The 19,527-nt window shown below is 35.2% G+C and overlaps 1 protein-coding gene across 3 annotated transcripts in view; it reads right to left on the bottom strand.

Moving 5' to 3' along the window:
* LOC138856195 (uncharacterized) overlaps positions 1–19,527 on the bottom strand; it is a 66,527-nt gene that overhangs the window by 18,446 nt on the left and 28,554 nt on the right. Inside the window, exon 1 of one of the 3 annotated variants that reach the window (XM_070106631.1) lies at positions 18,320–18,432. The exons of the other annotated variants lie outside the window; for them this stretch is intronic. The gene's annotated coding sequence lies outside the window, so the exon portion shown is untranslated. Of the gene's footprint in view, positions 1–18,319; positions 18,433–19,527 lie in introns of those variants that run through there. 3 annotated transcript variants of the gene reach the window in all.

The raw sequence follows: 19,527 nt of genomic DNA on the forward strand, positions 1-19,527 counted from the left end.
TGGAAAATGAGTTCAAAGTGTTGGCAACACTCAATTCAAGTTCCTTAAAAGTTCTTCTTTGCTCACCTACGGGTAAAGCAGCATTCAGAATAGGTGGAATGACCCTTCATTCAATATTCTCTTTACCTGTTAATCAGTTAAGTAGAGAGTTGAGGCCACTTAGCAATGACACAGTTAATTTATTGTATTCCAGACTTATCGATTTAAAATTAATCATAATTGATGAAATATCAATGGCGATATTAAAACAAATTTTCAAAACAGACAGCCCCTTCGGTGGTATACCGATCATAGTGTTTGGTGACTTGAAGTAACTCTCACCTGTTGGAGATAGGTGGATATTCTCTCCTAATCCCAATGATGCATACAGCACTTTAGTTGGTTCCCCTTTGTGGGAGTTATTTAAATACTTTGAATTAACAGAGATAATGAGACAATGGCATCTGGTACTATGACAAACGAGGACATATCACTCATTGAAACTCGATTAGTTAATTTCGAAGAAGTTCCCGATGATGCCATACATTTATTTTGGTCCAATGAAGAGACAAATAATTTCAATTCTCTTAAGCTCAGTCGAATCCCAACAGAAGCTTTCCTTTCAACTGCAAAAGACTCAGTTAAAGGAATTGGTATAAATGAAAATGATAATATTTTGGAAAGAGTAAAACTTTCCAAACTTCTGAAACGCGGGGACTGCCATATGAATTGACACTAAAAACCTCCGCCAAATATAATATATGATTACAGTGAACATAAACACGTGTGATGGCTTGGGTTATGGGGCAGCTGGGCAACTTATGCAAATTGATTTCCATTGTTCTTTTCCAACAATTCTGTGGACAAAATTTTTGGAACCTTCTGTTGGTTTGATAGCACGATCAAAAAAGCCTCATCCTCTAGAAAGTTCTTGAACACCAATTGAAAATGTTCTAAAATCTTTTCAATATAAAAGAAATGAACAAATTTCAATTGAAAGAAATCAGTTTCCAGTTGTTCCGGCTGAGGAAATAACTATTCATAAAAGTCAGGGTGCCGCATATAATAAAATTGTAGTTCATACTCGACCCATAATGCCTAGAGCTTCAATATATGTCGCTTGTAGTCGAGCTTGTAAGGAAGGGTTAAGTTCGGGTGTAACTGAACATTTTATACTCTCGCAAAGTCAAATAGTATACTCGTTTAAGATTTCTTTGTGGATTGACTGATATTTTCGGTAGAAGGTCAACTATAGGCACTGGGGTCCACATATTTAGTACTTAGGGACTTGAACAGTTTTGGTTCGATTTAGACAATTTTTGGGCACAAGGTGGCATACTTTAAACGTATTATTCACGCACAGTTTTACGCCGATACAATAATTGTTGCTTGATTTGCATAGTGGGAAGTGAAAGAATCAGATGGAATTGAAAATGGTGTTATATGGGAAATAGGCGTGGTTGTGATCCGATTTCGCCCATTTTCGCACTACAACATAGAAATATGAAGAGAACATCATGCACTGAGCTTGGTTGATGTCGGTTAAGCAGATCTCAAGGTATGGGTTTTCACCTAAAAGTGGGTTGTGCCACGCCCACTGTCTAATTTTGAACGCGGCTCCCATTAAGTCATTTCATACCATCCCAGAGATAAAATTTAATGTCTCTGGCGTGTTTAGTGCTTGATTTATCGCGCTTTTAGTAGTTTTTAACAGTACCGTTATATGGGGAGTGGGCGGAGTTGCCACCCAATTTCAACTATTTTCACACCGTCAATAGAATTTCTAAAAAGAATTGCTTCCAGTGAATTTTGTTATTATAGCATTAGCGGTTTAGGAGATATGTACATTAAACCTATTAGAGGCGGGACTACGCCCACTTTTTAAAAAAAATTTTAACTGCAGATGCCCCTCCCTAATGTGATCCTGTGTACCAAGTAACAGTCTTGTATCTTATTGCGGAGCTTAGTTATGGCAATTTATTTGTTTTTGATTAATGGCGTTTTGTATGCGTGGCAGTGGTCCGATTACGCCCATCTGCAATACCAACCGTCTTACTGTACCAAGAAACATGTGTACCAAGTTTTATAAACATATGTATCTCAATTTTTACTCAAGTTACAGCTTGCACGGACGGACAGACATTTATACCTATATACATAATCGTATATCTAACTCGATTAGTTTTAGGTGATACAAACAACCGTTAGGTGAACAAAACTATTATACTCTGTAGCAACATGTTGCGAAAGTATAAAAATATTGTAAATATTATATAAAAATTAATATAACAATATTTATTATTTTTAAGCTAAACGTGTATAATAATATCGATAAAATAAATAAAAATGTTGTTAGTTTTCAAAAAACGATTTATTTTGATATTCCTTAATACAGTTGTAATTCATTCTATATAATATAAATTATAAGGTATACAACAAAACACAAGAACGATTTCTCTAATTAATAATATATATAAAAAAATCTCAAACAAGTATACCATTTGACTATGCGAGAGTATAAAATGTTCGGTTGCATCCGAACTTAGCCCTTCCTTACTTTTTATACTCTCGCAACCTGTTGCTACAGAGTATAATAGTTTTGTTCACCTAACGGTTGTTTGTATTACCTACGACCGGACCACTGCCACGCCCACAAAACGCCATTAATCAAAAACAAATAAATTGCCATAACCAAGCTTTTTTTTAAAGTGGGCGTGGTCCCGCCCCTAATAAGTTTAATGTGCATATCTCCTAAACCGCTAATGCTATAATAACAAAATTCATTGGAAGCAAATGTTTTTAGCACCTCTATTGACGGTGTGAAAATGGGTGACAAGCCCGCCCACTCCCCATATAACGGTACTGTTAAAAATACTAAAAGCGCGATAAACCAATCACCAAACACGCCAAAAACATTAAATTTTATATCTGGGATGGTATGAGATGACTTTATAGGAACCGCGTTCCAAATTAGTCAGTGGGCGTGGCACCGCCCACCTTTAGGTGAAAACCCATATCTTGGGATCTGCTTAACCGATTTCAACCAAATTCCCATATAACACATTTTCAATTCCATCTGATTCTTTCATTTTCCACTATGCATATCAAGCGACAATGATTATATTGGGGTAAAACTTTGCGTAAATCATACGTGTAAAGTATGCTACCTTGTGACCAAAAATTGTCTAAATCGAACCAAAACTGTTCAAGACCCTAAGTACTAAATATTTGGACCCCAGTGCCAATAGTTGTCCTTCTACCGAAAATATCAGTCAATCCACAAAGAAATCTCAAACTAGTATACCATTTGACTTTTCGAGAGTATAAAGTGTTCGTTTACATCCGAACTTAGCCCTTCCTTACTTGTTTTCTTTTTAATTTTACAACTCAGCGGCATTTGATGGAATGATCTCACCCGTCATTAGGTATTCCTCAGAATTGAACGTTCTACAAAAGTTTCCATTGCGGTAAAGTTATAACTGGCACTTGCGGGGTAGTATGGGCCCTCAAACCTAATTTTTCAATGAAATTCGCGTTTTTTGGATTTATCTCGTAAACAACACTAGCTACAGAAAAATTGTAAATAGCAAACTTGTAAGAAATTTGTTTTATAGTGAAATTAATTCATTTGATAATTTAACTTCAGAATTCCGTACCACTTCAACTTAACATCTCTGTATCTCAAAGAGTATTAATATTATCGATTTGGTGCCAAGGACTTTTTTGTAGGAAAATAATTTATAGACATAAACTTCATAGAAAAATTAGGTTTGGGGGCCCGTACTAAGGACAGGTTAATACCTCCCCAGACGCCCATATACTTATTATATATGGGATATCTTAAAGAACTTAAGATAGCATCTATATTTAAAAACATTAGGTGTTTATACCTAAAGTGGATCAAATTGGAGCATATACATACTTAATGTAAGGATTTTCAAGCATGCGGTAAACTTTATACCTACATATAAATAATAATAATAATAAAAAGGGTGATCCATTTCGAGGTTCTCTAATTTTTAAAGAAAAAGCACAAAAAATTCACATTTAATGGGGAATGTTTATTATCATTCGAAAGAACATTATTTAGCATTTATTTTTTGAAGATTTCGAGTATTTCGGCTGGTAACTGGAGAATGACACGCGTTATGTTTTGCTCCTAGGTCTAAATCGAAGCGGTATTATCCGCACACGATCTTTGGGGCCAATCAACCGGCCGTGAAGTAATCTGCCCACCGAAGATATCTCCCAATACATCCATGGATTGAGCTTTAATAGGCATCAAATAGTAGGTCATCATGGCGCCATTGACGGTTACGTTCTCACCGGCATAATTTTGAAAGATATATGGACCGAGGATTCAATCGGCCCACAAACCGTGTTTTTTTCTGAATAAAATGGCAGCTCATGAATCTCTTGAGGTTGCTCTTCGTCTCAAATGTGGCAATTTGTCTTGTTTACATACTCATTGAGCCAGAAATGGGCCTCATCACTGAGCAAATTTTAGCTCGAAAACATCGGATCTTCTTGGAACTTTTAAAGAGCCCATAGAGCGAAGTGATGTCACTTGGAAAGGTCCAGCAACTTCAGTTCTTGCACAAGCTGCATTTTGTAAGCTTTCAATTTTGGATCTCGACGTAAAATGTGCCAAGTCGTTTCATACGTCAGTCCGAGTTGCTGCGAACGGGGCTGAATCGACTCTCCACAGTCTTCGTGTACACTCTCAGCTACGGCCGCTATATTTTCTTCACTGCGTTCTGGACGTGGTCTATGAGGTCGAATCCAATAATGAATGCTGGGTCTCAAGATAGGTAATGGTGGTTCGAACAGTAGAATATAGTAGGCCAGTAGGCCGATTATGTTGACCATAAGTTGAGCAAAAGCGCGCAAAACCGATTCTTTACAGAACGTGAATTTTCGTAACAAAGTTGAACGATTTGTAGACGTTGTTCAGGCGTCAGTCTTTCGGTTGAAATGCCAAACAATAAACAACAAAAATATCATGACAGTTTGACATGACACACGCGTCAAAAAGAGGTTCTTGAAACAAGTACCTCTACTTGGATCGGTCAATCGGTGAGAACTGTTAATGAAACTCAGAGGCCAGCTTTTTCTTGCAATTGTATGTAATGATGCCAATACTACCCTTAGCACTCGTTAGTGATATGGGTTATACAACGTTCAACGTTTCAAACTTCCGGTTAGCTTCTTTCCGATTATATCTCTCAAAGTGTAACATGTCTTAGCAAACTTAAGTGAACGTTTTATGTTGGTATACTACGGCTAATTTCGAAAATATGTCAATTTGATCCAAGAATTTCCCCAACTCCCATATACTATCTAATGGTTTACAATATTTCAGTAGACTTTATGCCACATACGTCGTGTGAGTTATCTTCACAAAATTGCATTGAAACATATTCTCGAGTATATTTGACTAATGCCATACATAGAGATTTCCAACCATTTTGACTTTCCATCTGACCTTAAACCGTTTATAGTCGTCAAAATTGTGATACTTTTTTTAAACTATAAGTAGTTCTTAACAATAATGTGGGCTAGCGCTGAGTATAGATGAAAAAGTCCAGACAGTGGTCTTCTATTTATAATTAATAATAATAATATATTAACTTTCGGTTTGATTTTTCCTCATAGACCCAATATATTAAATTTAGCCCCTTTGGTTGAATTTATATCACATATACATATATCATTTGAGTTAATTAGGTTAAAATGAAATAATGAAACTAAACGACTCTCCGATCTCTAATATACAGGTTGGTTGAAAAGTTGTTTAGTCTCACCAAGAAATAGCACCTCTAGCTCCAAATATGTTTTTTCTCAAGTTGGTACATCCGTCGTGAGAACACTTGCAAAGCTACAATTCATTTTGTCAATTAATTTTTTGTTTACAAGCCATTTGAAGTTGATGTGCAATTATTTTAATATGGAACAAATTTAATATCGCGCAGTGCTTAGATTTTTTGTTTTGAAAGGTTTGAAGGCAAAAGAAATTTATGAACATTTGTTAGAAGTGTATAAGGAGTCCTCACCTTTAAAACGCACCGCTGAATTTTGGGCTGGTGAGTTTAAACGTGGTCGTATTAGGTAAACTTTATTTATGTTGAAACGACGGCACGGGTTTACACTGCAATAAAACCATTTCCAACCACAGAACGAACAAAATATTTTTAGATTTCACTTTTCTTCAACTTAATTTAACTGAATAACGTGGCTTTCTTCAATATTATTAAAGAAATTGATGAAATTTATTTAACTTATTAATTTTAGACACTTAAATGTCAACAATAAATAAGTAAACAGATACAGCTGATAGAATAGCACACTCAAAAAACATACCTCGCCGTGTTGTATTTGTCGTTTTTCAATTTTGTATGGGACACAACAACAGTGTTGATATGACAGTCATAAAAAATACGACAATATGATGATATGACACAATATGACGCCTTGTGAATATCCTAAATGATATTTAAATAAACAAAAAAAAAGGTAACTTCGGTTACACCGAAGCTATAATACTCGCAAATACAAAAGTTCCTTACAAGAACTTAATTCCGATTCTTCAATTTATATGGCAGCTATATGATATATTGATCTGATCTGAACAATTTCTTCGGAGAATACATTGTTGGCTTGAAAATATTACGTAAAATAAAAATAAATAATTCCCTCCCAATCCCAACAAACACACAGCAAAACCTTCCTAGTCGTTAATCTTGGCTTGGCCACCGATTCCGCCGGCTCACCGTGCTTCGACCACGACCGTTTTCGCTTAACTTTGTCGTAAGTGATCTACTTTTCATCGCCAGTCACCAACCGCTTTAGAAAGGGTCGATTTTGTTGCGATTCAACATCGATTCGCGGATGGAAATTCGGTCCATGAGGTTTTTTGGCGTTAACTCACGTGGTACCCATACATTGAACCTCTTTTCATATGCAGCTTTATTTAAATGGTTCCAAACGGTTTTTTGTGCAATCTTTAGCTCTTGGGTAATCGAATCAGTGCTAATATGATGGTCGAACGCCATCTATTATGGATGTATTTCTTTTTAGTACACCTAACATTCTATAGGGTCGCCGATGTTACCATCTGGGTGTTACAAACTTTGTAATTAATATGTTCAGGGAATAAAAATTCAAAGTTTCTGTTGCGATTTACTAGTTTTTCCAAACTATCATATTTTATTATTTATATCAAATTCACCTTTGTCTCCACTACGTTCAATTTGCTTTATTTTTACACGCATGCAGAAACAGTGAAATTATAATTTTAATTACAATTCAAAATTTTACATTTTATGGTTTCGCCTTTCACACTTCCTATTGAGTAGAACAATCTACTAGATTTTGCAGGATTTCGCCATATAAAAATGACACTTGTTAATCGCGTTACTTAGGAGATTTGAAACTAATCTACTCAAAATCTCCCTGTGCGACTCCAATTTAGAGCCATCTGTTTGTAAGTAGGGAAATTAATCGTATTATCACAGCTGATTTAGACACTACAAACTGTCAAAGTGAAAAAATTAAACAAACAAATAAAATAAAAAGTAAAAAATTAAAGAAATATCAAGTAAATATAGACTAGTGCAGAAGATAATGATTAAAAATGGTGTTATATGGGAAATAGGCGTGGTTGTAGTCCGATTTAGCCCATTTTCGCAATATAACATAGAAATATGAAAAGAACGTTATGCACAGAATGTGGGTGAAATCGGTTAAGCAGATCCCAAGATATGGGTTTTCACCTAAAAGTGGGCTGTGCCACGCCCACTGGCTAATTTTGAACGCGGTTCCTATAAAGTCATCTCATACCATCCCAGATATAAAATTTAATGTCTCTGGCGTGTTTAGTGCTTTTAGTAGTTTTTAACAGTACCGTTATATGGGGAGTGGGCGGAGTTGCCACCCGATTTCAACTATTTTGACACTGTAGGTAGTGGTTCTAAAAACATTTGTTTCCAGTGAATTTTGTTAATTTAGCATTAGCGGTTAAGGAGATATGCACATTAAATCTATTAGAGGCGGGACCACGCCTACTTTAAACAAAAATTTTAACTGCAGATGCCCCTCCCTAATGTGATCCTGTGTACCAAATAACAGTCTTGTATCTTATTGCGGAGCTTAGTTATGGCAATTTATTTGTTTTTGATTAATGGCGTTTTGTGGGCGTGGCAGTGGTCCGATTACGCCCATCTGCAATACTATATATATATTGTAACGATGGTTAAGTGCTTGATATATTGCAGATATCAAACGACTCTTTCCTACACCTGCACCGCCGCCAATAAACTCATAAAATGGGCGATTTGTTTTTAGCTGGTGCGTCAAATGTGTCAAATAGGTTCTTTGCTTAGTATTTAGACTTTGAACTAAAGAAAATAATTCCTCAACTGGAATTAAAGGGGGTAGTTTAATATTGCAATCAGATTCAGTGCCCCTATCTGTTGAATCTTCACCATGCAAGTCCAGAAAATTTTTATTGGGTTTATTTCTGGAAAACACTCTGAACTGATTTTCCACTATAGGTAGTTCATTTTGAGCACCTTCCTCTAAGTCTACATTATAAAGACTTTTTAGAACATTTTCAAGTTCTCTTTGCTTAAAAACATCATATTTTCTTTGATTTTCCTTAATTAGAATACGATGTGTTATCCAAGTCTGCTCATTATCGTTCACAATGAGATCTTGCTGTTCATTCCGCCATGGATAGTAAAGCATTAACATTTCGCGGAAATACTCAACTCTGGCCAAATCTAGGTTAAACCTTCTATACCGAATAATACAATGTTTGGTACGTTTCTTAACAAAACCGCTACCGTCTTTACGAGGCATGACAACCCCGCTTTCTGGTAAATTCATGATCACTCTTCTTCTTCATGATCACTGTCTTGTGCTCTTCTACTAGATTTAATATATTTATACATAGATGCAAAATCAGCTAAGCAAAGAGTTTCTAACTGATCGGATCCTGAACCTGAAGGAAGGTTCTGAAGTTCTGCTCTAGGTTTCACCATTCGAACACGTTCCTCAGGTCGAGAGGTATTTATAAATATTTCTGCATTACTTGCTTTCGAAAGATGGAGCCCAATGCAGCAATATACTGCTTCTTGTGCAGATATTTCTGTGCCTGATATAAATTTGTGACCTATATGTTTAAGGTTTAGCTTAATAGTGTAATTTCCAGCATTCACCTCTGATATTGCTTTATTTAAGAGCCTAGAAACTACCCTGTTAGACTTCATCCAGTATATATTGGATATCCATATTTGCTCTATGGAGTTCCAAAATCAGAGGATTATAAGCGTTTATAAAACGATCCTGTAATTTTCTTTTTAGAAAAATTTTGGGTTTTGTTAAACTTGACCTAAGGGCTAACAAATAGTCATCAAAATATATATTTATTTTACTATCAGACAGGAAGTGTTCAAAATCGTTTAAATTAGAAATATCTTCTGTAGTCATATTTGAATTTAAAACGTTTTGAATTTTGAAAAAGCTTTCCTTGTGTCTTTCTGGATTTTGACTTGATTCTGTAAGAGGTAACAGTATTTGCGTTGAAGGCATTGGTGGATATGGTATACCAAAACGACAAAACTGTTGTCCTCTTATTTTCCTAGTACAAGACCGACTGTGGTTATGCTTGTGATAACCCAAATAATTTTCTAAGTGGCTGATCGAATCATTGGTAGAAATATAATTGTCAATAAAACTAATGACATCAGGGAATGTCTGAGGATCTTGAAGGTTGATCCTGGGAGCATTATTAAGCCAATACATGCCATGTACATGCGGGGAACCTCTCTGTTGAAAATCCACTCTCCAGTAGAAATTTGTAACAAAATGCTCTCCAAAAATGCCGGCGTTATCTTTAAAAAGCTTAAGAATTTGTCGATAGCGGTAGTCAAAATATCTAGCAAAAGGAACCGCGTCTGACCGAATTAAGCGATATCTATCTTAGGTTGTTAAGCTGTTATCTTCCTCTTCCGAAATATATTTAGAATCAACAGTTTTAGAGAGGATGACCAAAAGCTCAACCCACTGAGATTCTGCAGCCGATGAAGTGATAAAGAAGGTTGGAAGCCCAAATTGGCGAATCATAGCGATTGTCTTTTCCTTCTCAGCTTCCCAGTGCGCAAGAGGGAATCTAACGCCTTTCAAAACCTTGTAACCATCATCGTGTTGAATCAAGTTTTGAACAAAGTTTTCGTTTAATAGATTTTGGGCCGTAACTTGGTTGCGGCCTAAAAGCTTTCTAAGGCAAATGGATGTACTATTCTTAATTTGTAGCGGCTTTAATTTTTTGTAATCATAAAAAAACTTTGGAATGGTACACGCTCTTCTGTCTAAACGGCGAATTTCAGAACGTATTATTTTGCTACATGTTTCAGAGCATGAACGTTTCTGCCCAGCGTATATTGTTCCAGATGACAACTCTTCTGAATTATTGTCTTGAATTAAGTCAATTGATCTTTGCCCTTCACCTGGTGCTATGACTAAATGGTTATAGTCCAAGTTTTCTACAGGTATATTGTCCAAAAGAGTTTCTTGACCGCTCGGGTTTAGCTCGAAAGGTAAAAGACCCATGGGAATATTATTACCTGAGGGATTATCATGAGAAGTTTGTGCCGCACGAACAGATTGAACCAATCAGGAATCCTGTGCAGATGCAACAAACGGAACTTCTTCTTGGTTATTAAATTCTGAAATTCAGTTCTCATTAATATGTATATTGTGCTCACGATACAGAGAGGTATTCACTAAGAATTGCAAAGCTTCCATAATCTTTGCGGGGCGTATGGTATCGATCATGTAATCATGATTGTACTTCAAACGCCTTCTTTAGTGAATTTGTATCACATGAGCCTCATCAAAGGACCTTGGTAGAGATGTCACAATATTGTTAACAGAAATTGGTATATTAACAACAGCACCTTTGAGAGGTGATTTTGATATCCTAACGGACGGATTGTCATAAAAGGCAATCTAGGCATTACGAGGCGGTCTTCAGTTGGGGTTAAATCTTTCTAACAGTCCGGTATTTGAGGAAAGTCTAGACCGTTAGCTAAACATATTTTTGAAACGTCCTTTTTAGCAATCGCATTTTTGCAAGTAGCACAAAAATTATAATTTTCATCTTCCGAAGAAAATTTTTGCATTAAATAGAAGGCGGATGCAGCATTCGGGTGACCTTGCGCAATAGTTTCGAAATTTAATTTGCGAACTTGGTGTGAAAACCATTATCCGCCGCAGCAAATACATATTTCAGTAGAGCCCTTATTTATATTTTGAAAATGAATGTTTTTAAACTCTGTTAAATTGACACTATAATTATTTTCTATAACATTATTTTCTCTCGTTAATCGGAATTTGTTGGGACTGTCTTTCGTTTTCAATTTGCCAACTGACCGGGTTATCTCTACAAAGGCGAGCTTGACTTTGTCTAAGACGTCTCTGATTCAAAATGTCTTCCCTCATACCCCTCCTACGAAGCTGTCGACGTTGTGTTTCTCTATCACGCTCCTCTCTCCTTATTTCAGGATTTCTTCTTGCATGTTTTCTTTGCATTTGATCACGAATGCGCTCTAAATTCCTATACACAGGATTTCTTGCGCGAAATTCTCTATGATCCCTAGTGTTCCTACTTTGCTCATCATAACGTACCTCAGGATTTTCTCGACGAGACCTCGAGTATTTCTTATTTGTTCTTCAGAGCAAATTTGTGGATCTTGCCGTCTTGTTCTATGTTGAAAAGTATTTCTAATTTGCTCAACAGATCGAGCCTCGGGGTCCATGCGCCGAGATCTATTACCTCGAGTATTTTTTATTTGCTTTTCAGAGCGGATTTGGGGATTTAGAGGTCTTGTCCTATGTTGAGCAGTATTTAAATTTTGTTCAAAAGACTGTACCTCGAGATTTTCCCGCAAGGTTCTATGTTGATTTGTATTGATAATTTGTTCGGACAGACGTACATCGGAATCTAATCTACGATTAGCGTGACTTACAGTGTCTTGTGACTGCTCACTATCTCTATATAAAGAGTTTGCACGAAGAACTCTCATACGTCTTCTATTCTGAAGACGAATTAGTAATACAGATTTTCTACTTAATCTAGGTATGATTAATAAATAATAAATGGATTAATATATAAAATACTTATATATAATACTTATATAAGTTCGTCCGTCCGGTTCTGAAAAGTTGGATCCTAGGTGCTGCTCTCTTTCACTGTAATTGAATCCTTGCTATGACTCCTTTCCTGTTCGGTGTATAGGTACTATGGTATACTGGTGCACATATGTATATGTGTTTGCTCGCCACTGTATATAATATGGTTTTGCTGGCCACTGTATATAACAATAGTTTAAACACTATATAACTAATACACTGAAATTAGTTTGAATACAGCACTTTGCTGGTCAAGAAATCTAGTGTAACTGAAACTACAAACACAGTGTACTGATATTTATTATACTCTTTCAACATGTTGCAACAGAGTATAATAGTTTTATTATGGTATATTTTTGTACAAAAATTAGTAGTTTATTTCAATGTATTGAAATTAAGTACTCGGAAAACTGCTCCGTAAATTGCTTTTGTCTAGCATTTTTAAAACAGTACCTATTTTAAAGGGTCTGCCCATGAAGGCTAAATTAACAATAACTTACATATAATTAAGTATACACATATGTAGAGCAGGTATGTAGATTTTCTTCTTTCTGTCTTAATATCTAAACCTTTCATAAGCTGCCAACGGCGCTGGGTAAATCCCAAAAAGTACTTAAATGTAATGTTCTTGAGTTTACAGTTCACCTCATGACCTTCATATTAAAATGTGTCGCAAAACTGAAATAATAGATAATAGCATTTCAACCGATGGGGTCGCAGTTTACCTATTACCACATAAAAAGGATCTTTAGCGCTTTTGATACTACGCTACTAATATTTATCTCACGCGATTTTTTCTAGAAAGATATTTTTACTCTATACAAAGTCCAGCACTCTAAGAAACTTTTTTACATTGTTGTCTGGTATATTTTGTTATAGGTTCAACATGGTGGCTGATAAAATATACTTATCCATTGATTATCACCAAATATTAGGGTTAGATTTAATGTTGTACGAAAGGAGCGGAGGGTTATAAGGTTTATACAAAGGTCTAGACCGATTTCATTTATATGCAGCGATGAACCACATTATTTTTAAGAAAAACTGTCCATTTAATTTCATTATATTTTAAAATTAACGAAATAAATTAAACCATAAGATTATACCATAAGTAGTACATGTATGCTAGGGAAATTCGTGGATCGATTTCACACGTTTTCGGCATTAAACTGTTGTATATCTAATATTTTACGTTTATATAAAGTCAAACGGAAGTTTATATTTTCTACATTAAGTATGTTGGAGCTAGGGTCAATATATACCCGATAATGGGTACTAGGGCGGAACCAAGAATTTTATACTCTAGTAATTCGCAAGAATCAAAGACCAGGAAACTCCTTCAGGTGTGGAAAAGTTAAGAAAGAATTAAACATCCATTAGTAAATGAAATCGTGATTAAATTACAATCAAATTTGGTATCTTCTTGACTTAGTCTGACTGAGCCATAAACTTAGTCTCAGTTTTATTGCTATGTTTTAGTTTGCGTCAGCAAATATTATATTAAAAAAAAAAACAAAAAACATCTTGAAGTGAGACATACATAAGTATGAATGGGATATTAACTCGACCAAAGTGGCTAAATTTTATATTATAAGCTTGTGTGGACAACATCAACCAAAGAATCGGAATTCATTATATGAAGGTGTGAGGTTTAGATCAAGGTATATACTATTTTCATTCTAATTCAGCGTCAAACCACATAATTTTTAAGAAAACTTATCCACTTAATTACATTTAAAGTTTAAAGGAAAGACGGAAATCATATATATATTGGGGATAGAGAAAGATATTAATTTTTACATTGCTCAGCAATACTCGAGCATAGAGAACATATTTTAAAGCAATTTTATATAAAAAAAAAATTGAATACTCACTGACCGACATACGAGAAGTATTATAAGTAGTATATGGAAGTAGAGGGTAGCATTAACCCGATTTTATCAATTTTTGCCTATAATACATACTACTAACATGCCACAGACTGATAAAATGCTCCCACTGTGTCATTAAGGTACCTCACATACCATCACCAATCATATGGAGTAAAGTCAGACGAATGTTCGAAAATCCTGATATTAGTTACATGGAGGCCAGGTAAAATTTTCACTAGATTTCATCCATTTTAGGCACAAAAATACCTTGTTATGAGTAAAACACGCTCTCTCATTATCATTGAGATAACTGACATATTGTTCAAAAATCTTTATATTAGGTATACGAGGGCTATTTTTTGATACAAACATACTATTATCGAGAGTTTTATTTATTTATTTTATTATATGAATTTCAATTAAATGTCTTACAAGTTGACCGATATTTACGATAAAAAGAAAACTATAGGCACTGGGGTCAATAAATTCAGTACCTAGAGACTTGAATAGTTTTGGCTCGATTTAGACAAATTTCGGTTATAAGGTGGCATACTTCGAACTCATTATTCACGTTCAAGTTTTACCCCATACAATCATTGTTGTTTGATTTGCATAGTGGAAAGTGAAAAAATCAGATGGAATTTAAAATGGTGTTATATGGGAAATAGGCGTGGTTGTAATCCGATTTCGCTCATTTTCGCACTATAGCATAGAAATATGAGAGAAATATTATGTACCGAATTTTGTTGAAATCGGTTAAGCAGATCCTTAGATATGGGTTTTCACGTAAATGTTGGCGGTGCCACGCCCATTGTCCAATTTCGAACGCGGCTCCTATAAAGTCATCTAGTACCATCTCAGAGATAATGTTTAATGTCTCTGGCGTGTATAGTGCTTGATTTATCGCGCTTTTAGTAGTTTTTAACAGTACCGTTATATGGGGAGTGGGCGGGGTTGTCACCCGATTTCACCCATTTTCCACCGTAGATAGAGGTGCTAAAAACATTTGAACTCAATAAATTGTGTTATCATAGTTTTAGCAGTTTAGGGGCGGAACCACGCCCACTTTAAAAAAAAATTTACCGCAGATGCCCCTCCCTAATGCGATCCTGTGTGCCAAATATTAGCCTTGTATCTTAATGTGGGCTTAGTTATGACAATTTATTTGTTTTTGATTAATGACGTTTTGTGGGCGGGCAGTGGTCCGATTACTGCAATACCAACCGTCTTACGGTATTAAGAAACATGTGTACCAAGTTTCGTAAAGATATATCAATTTTTACTCAAGTTACAGCTTGCACACATGGCACTCATGGAGCCGGTCTTTCGGAAATGATTGAATTTTTCTAAGTTGGCAAGACTATATTGAACAATGGAGGTATATTCCGCTGGCGAGATATTGGGTTTCTCCACTAGCTATGTTTGAATCGCTTATTTGTTTTTTACATGTAAATTCTCAAAGTCAGTGCGTCCTTCATTATTCGACGAAATCGTGAATGGATTGCAATCAAATTTGGGGTTTTATTAAGTTATATTATAAGTTATACACTCACTTATGTGGAAAACGTCATCCAGAGGATCGGAATTCATTATATCTATTGGCGATATGAGGATTAGGCCACGGTCTAGATCAACTCTATTCATGTTCAGCGCTAACTATTAATAAATTTGATAATTTTAAGAAAACCCGTCTACTTAATTTCGTTAAAATATTACATATTTTGACCAACCTAAATAATCGGAAATCCCTATATAGGTTAATGTGGTGGTCGAAAAAGTCTGGGCTGATTGCTATAACTTTTGACATTGCAAAGGTATGTATATTTGAGAACACATTTTCAAACAGTTTTAAAAATATATAACTCATACACTGAGCAAAATATTCGAAATATTTCACACATTTACGGCATACCTATTGTATATCCAATGTTATACGCTCAGTTAATTTTACTAAGATATCCTACATATTGACCGATATAAAGTCAACTGGAATTGCGAAAATCTTTATAATAGGTATATGAGCCCTAAGGGAACTATTGATCTGATTCCACTCATATTTGACATATGGGCATAATATTATCAGAAAACGATTTTTTTCCGAATATCGTTAATATATATCACAGTTTGACCGATAATTTTGATAAAAAGTTCACAATATGAACTGGGATCTACATATTCAGTATCTGGGGGCTTGAATAGTTGTAGTCTGATATCGATAAATTTTGCTCAGCAGGTGGCACATCTTATATGCACTATTGGTGCAAAGTTATATTTCGATATATTCATTGGTTCTTGATTTATATATTGGAAAATGAAAGAATCATACTCATAATTTACACTGTAACATAGGAGTGTCAGGATATTGATACCTACCGACCTACCTACTTGGTTGAAATTGGTCGAGTAGGTCCCAGGCTATAGGATTTTAACTATTTGTGGTCAGTGCCACGCCCATTGTGTCTTTAACGATTTCACTTATTGAGTTATCGCACTTTACTAGTTTTCAACATAACCTAATAGATTTTCGATTAATGGCGTTTTGTGGGCGCGTCCGATTCCGCCCATCTGCAATACATATTGCAAGAGTATTAAAATGTAGCGAAAGAACTCAACATTCATTATTCGGCGAAAATTATATTAAAAGCATCCTCAATTGAAATATATGTTATCTGACATAAAGTGAACCGAATATGCTAAATTTTATATATTGAGTTGATGTGCAAAACGTCAACAGAAGATCGGAAGTGATGATATTAAGGGTATGAGATTAAGACTAAGATCTAGACCAACTCCATTCATGTTCAGCGCTAAACCATTAATATAATAACGTTTGTAATTATACCCGATTCCACCTATTATTGAAATACAGACATACTATTATCAGGAAATGATTCTCCCTAATTTCAATTATATTTCACCAATTATTAATGAGCCACAAGTGGTGGTTTCACTTTCTTTATGAATGTGTTGAGTAAATTTGTTATTCAAATGATGGCATCGATATTTAATGATTTTAGCAACACTTTTCATAGTTTTAGCGGCATTTTTGTTTTTTTAGTGCTTCTTAAACTGTTGATTGTTTTGTCTCTGTGCCACTCAAATGTATATTTATATCTATTGGAGTTTTAGTAACTTTGAAAAAAATTGCAAACATACAAACATAAAGATCGAGCTAACAAAAGTGTTATATAATATAAATGATCAGGACTATGACAAGACGAATTAAAATTCGGATTTCTGGTACACGCATATAAATTCGTCTTGTTATAGTCCACAATTAAATAAATAGAAGTACCAATTTTCTTCAAAAAATGGTCAAAATTGGACCTTAACGTTTCTAGGTACCTAACAAACCTAGTTTGGTGACGAAAATGTGTGAAATCACTCTACAAATTACCCCAGCCTCATATACAATGTGTATTGTTTTCCATCATTCTAATGGACTTTATGTCGAATATGTGGATCCAAGTATGTTAATAACATTGTGTGGAAACATATTCTCAAGCTAAATTATCTTCTACTTGATCCAGCACACCTTTACGACAGTATGTTATAAAATGCTCGATTGGACTCAAACTTATTATTATTGTCTTCGTTATTATCATTTAGTTAATTATGTAAAACTTCTGGAAAAACAATTGACCGATTTATGTTGGACTAGCTATTAATGAAGACTTTGAAGTAATAATTTTGTTTTTACAAATCATACTTTGTTACTCTTAACTGCTTAACATGGTTATAAATTAAAAACTGTACCTTATTTAAACGGAGCATGTACCACTTTAAAAGTTATTGTTAGTACTAATCACTCGCACTTAATAACATAATTGAAAAAGAGAAAAAAATATAAAAATAGTTATTCGGTTTAAGCAAAAAAAACTTGAATGAAAACTATGCTTATATCGTTCAGCGAAGACGTTGAAGTCTGAATGTCTGTCGATGATTGACAATCCTCCGCTTTGAAGGACAATCTTTAAAAATTGTTTGTGTAAGCATGCGGGTGTTGATGGGTTGTTATCACGTACATATTTGGAAGGGGTGATCTGCATTTTCAGTCATAAGCAAGGCGCTGTAATTGCAGTGTTGTCTACATTGCTGAGCTCAATAGAACGGCGGCTTTTGTGTTGTATAAGAATGTGCCATGCAAATGAAACAATTCCTGTGGGCCTGGGTTACTACGAGCGTGAGTCGGTTGCATGCAATCGGGTAGATAAGGTGGTAGAGTGGATGTCAGGCTATAGGATAGGCCTATAAGAGACCACCGGGACTAAATTCACCTGACTGTATTATGTCCTATCTGAACCACTCTGTGCTCCTGATGACGTTTATCAATACAAAAAGTTTTATATGTGCAAGTTCAGAGACATCGTCAAGAAACCCTCGATCGATAGTTGCGATTCTTTTCCTATAAAAAGCATAGAAGATGTTCTACAGTCTCTTCTACAATAGTTCTTGACTTTATCTGTATAAGTGGTTTAAGCTATGGTATATACAATCAATTTTTAGTATTATTGTATTTATTTAAAAAGTTGTTTAAAACACTTATAGCATGGGAATTCTCGTTGAAAACTAGTATATGTATATTATATTCCAAATTTGTGAGTTTACATTTTGTGCTGTGTAAATTTGATTAATAATTACGTTAATTAATTAAATAAACTGCCAACTTATACCTTGAGACGAATGTTAGTATATTTTTCCCAATCATTACTTGGGTAGTGACATTAATAATACCATTAATCGAATTAACATGCCACCGAGAAAACAAAGCGGAATCGCACACGTGTGCAGCATCTGTTCCACCAATATTAAAGATAATCAAGTAAGTATTCTCTGTGCATCATGTCGTACCTGGGTCCATTTCAAATGTACAAATTTAACCACTGAGGAATTCAAGGAAATTGCTCGCATAAATAAACGAAATGGTCCAACGTGGAAATGCGACCCGTGTAAAAGTGAGGTTAGTGTCATTATTGCAGATGATATTCCAGAAGTCCGCAACGATGATGCTGTAACAAAGGATAACCTAGACAAACTCGTCGAGAGGAAGCTTCAATCTTTTGCAGCAACGCCCCAGGTCAATTCGAAACCAAATTAGATGAATTTAAAACACCCATTGAAGGTAACGTGGCCAGTATCAGAAACGAGGTTCGTAAACTTGCTAAGCAAAACAATACACTAGCTAACGATTGCTCTCACCTTAAAAATAGGCTTCCCTCTGTGGAAGAAAAACTTAAAACCCGTCCGTACATACTTATATCTATATCTGATAGCGTATTTGCTGATCTGGCGGAACGGAAAAGACGTCGATCCAACGTGTTAGCAATCAATGTCATAGAGTTGAGCGTCTGGAGGAAGACAAATCCAAAATTCTTACTGTGATACCGTCTAACATTGACAGTAACATAACAAACCTCAAATTACGCCGACTTGGCGGCAGAGCAGCTGGTCGTACTGGTCCACTATTAATAGAAACACTTTCACC

This window comes from Bactrocera oleae, chromosome 3 (assembly GCF_042242935.1).
Source record: "Bactrocera oleae isolate idBacOlea1 chromosome 3, idBacOlea1, whole genome shotgun sequence".
In the NCBI taxonomy this organism is placed as follows: domain Eukaryota; kingdom Metazoa; phylum Arthropoda; class Insecta; order Diptera; family Tephritidae; genus Bactrocera; species Bactrocera oleae.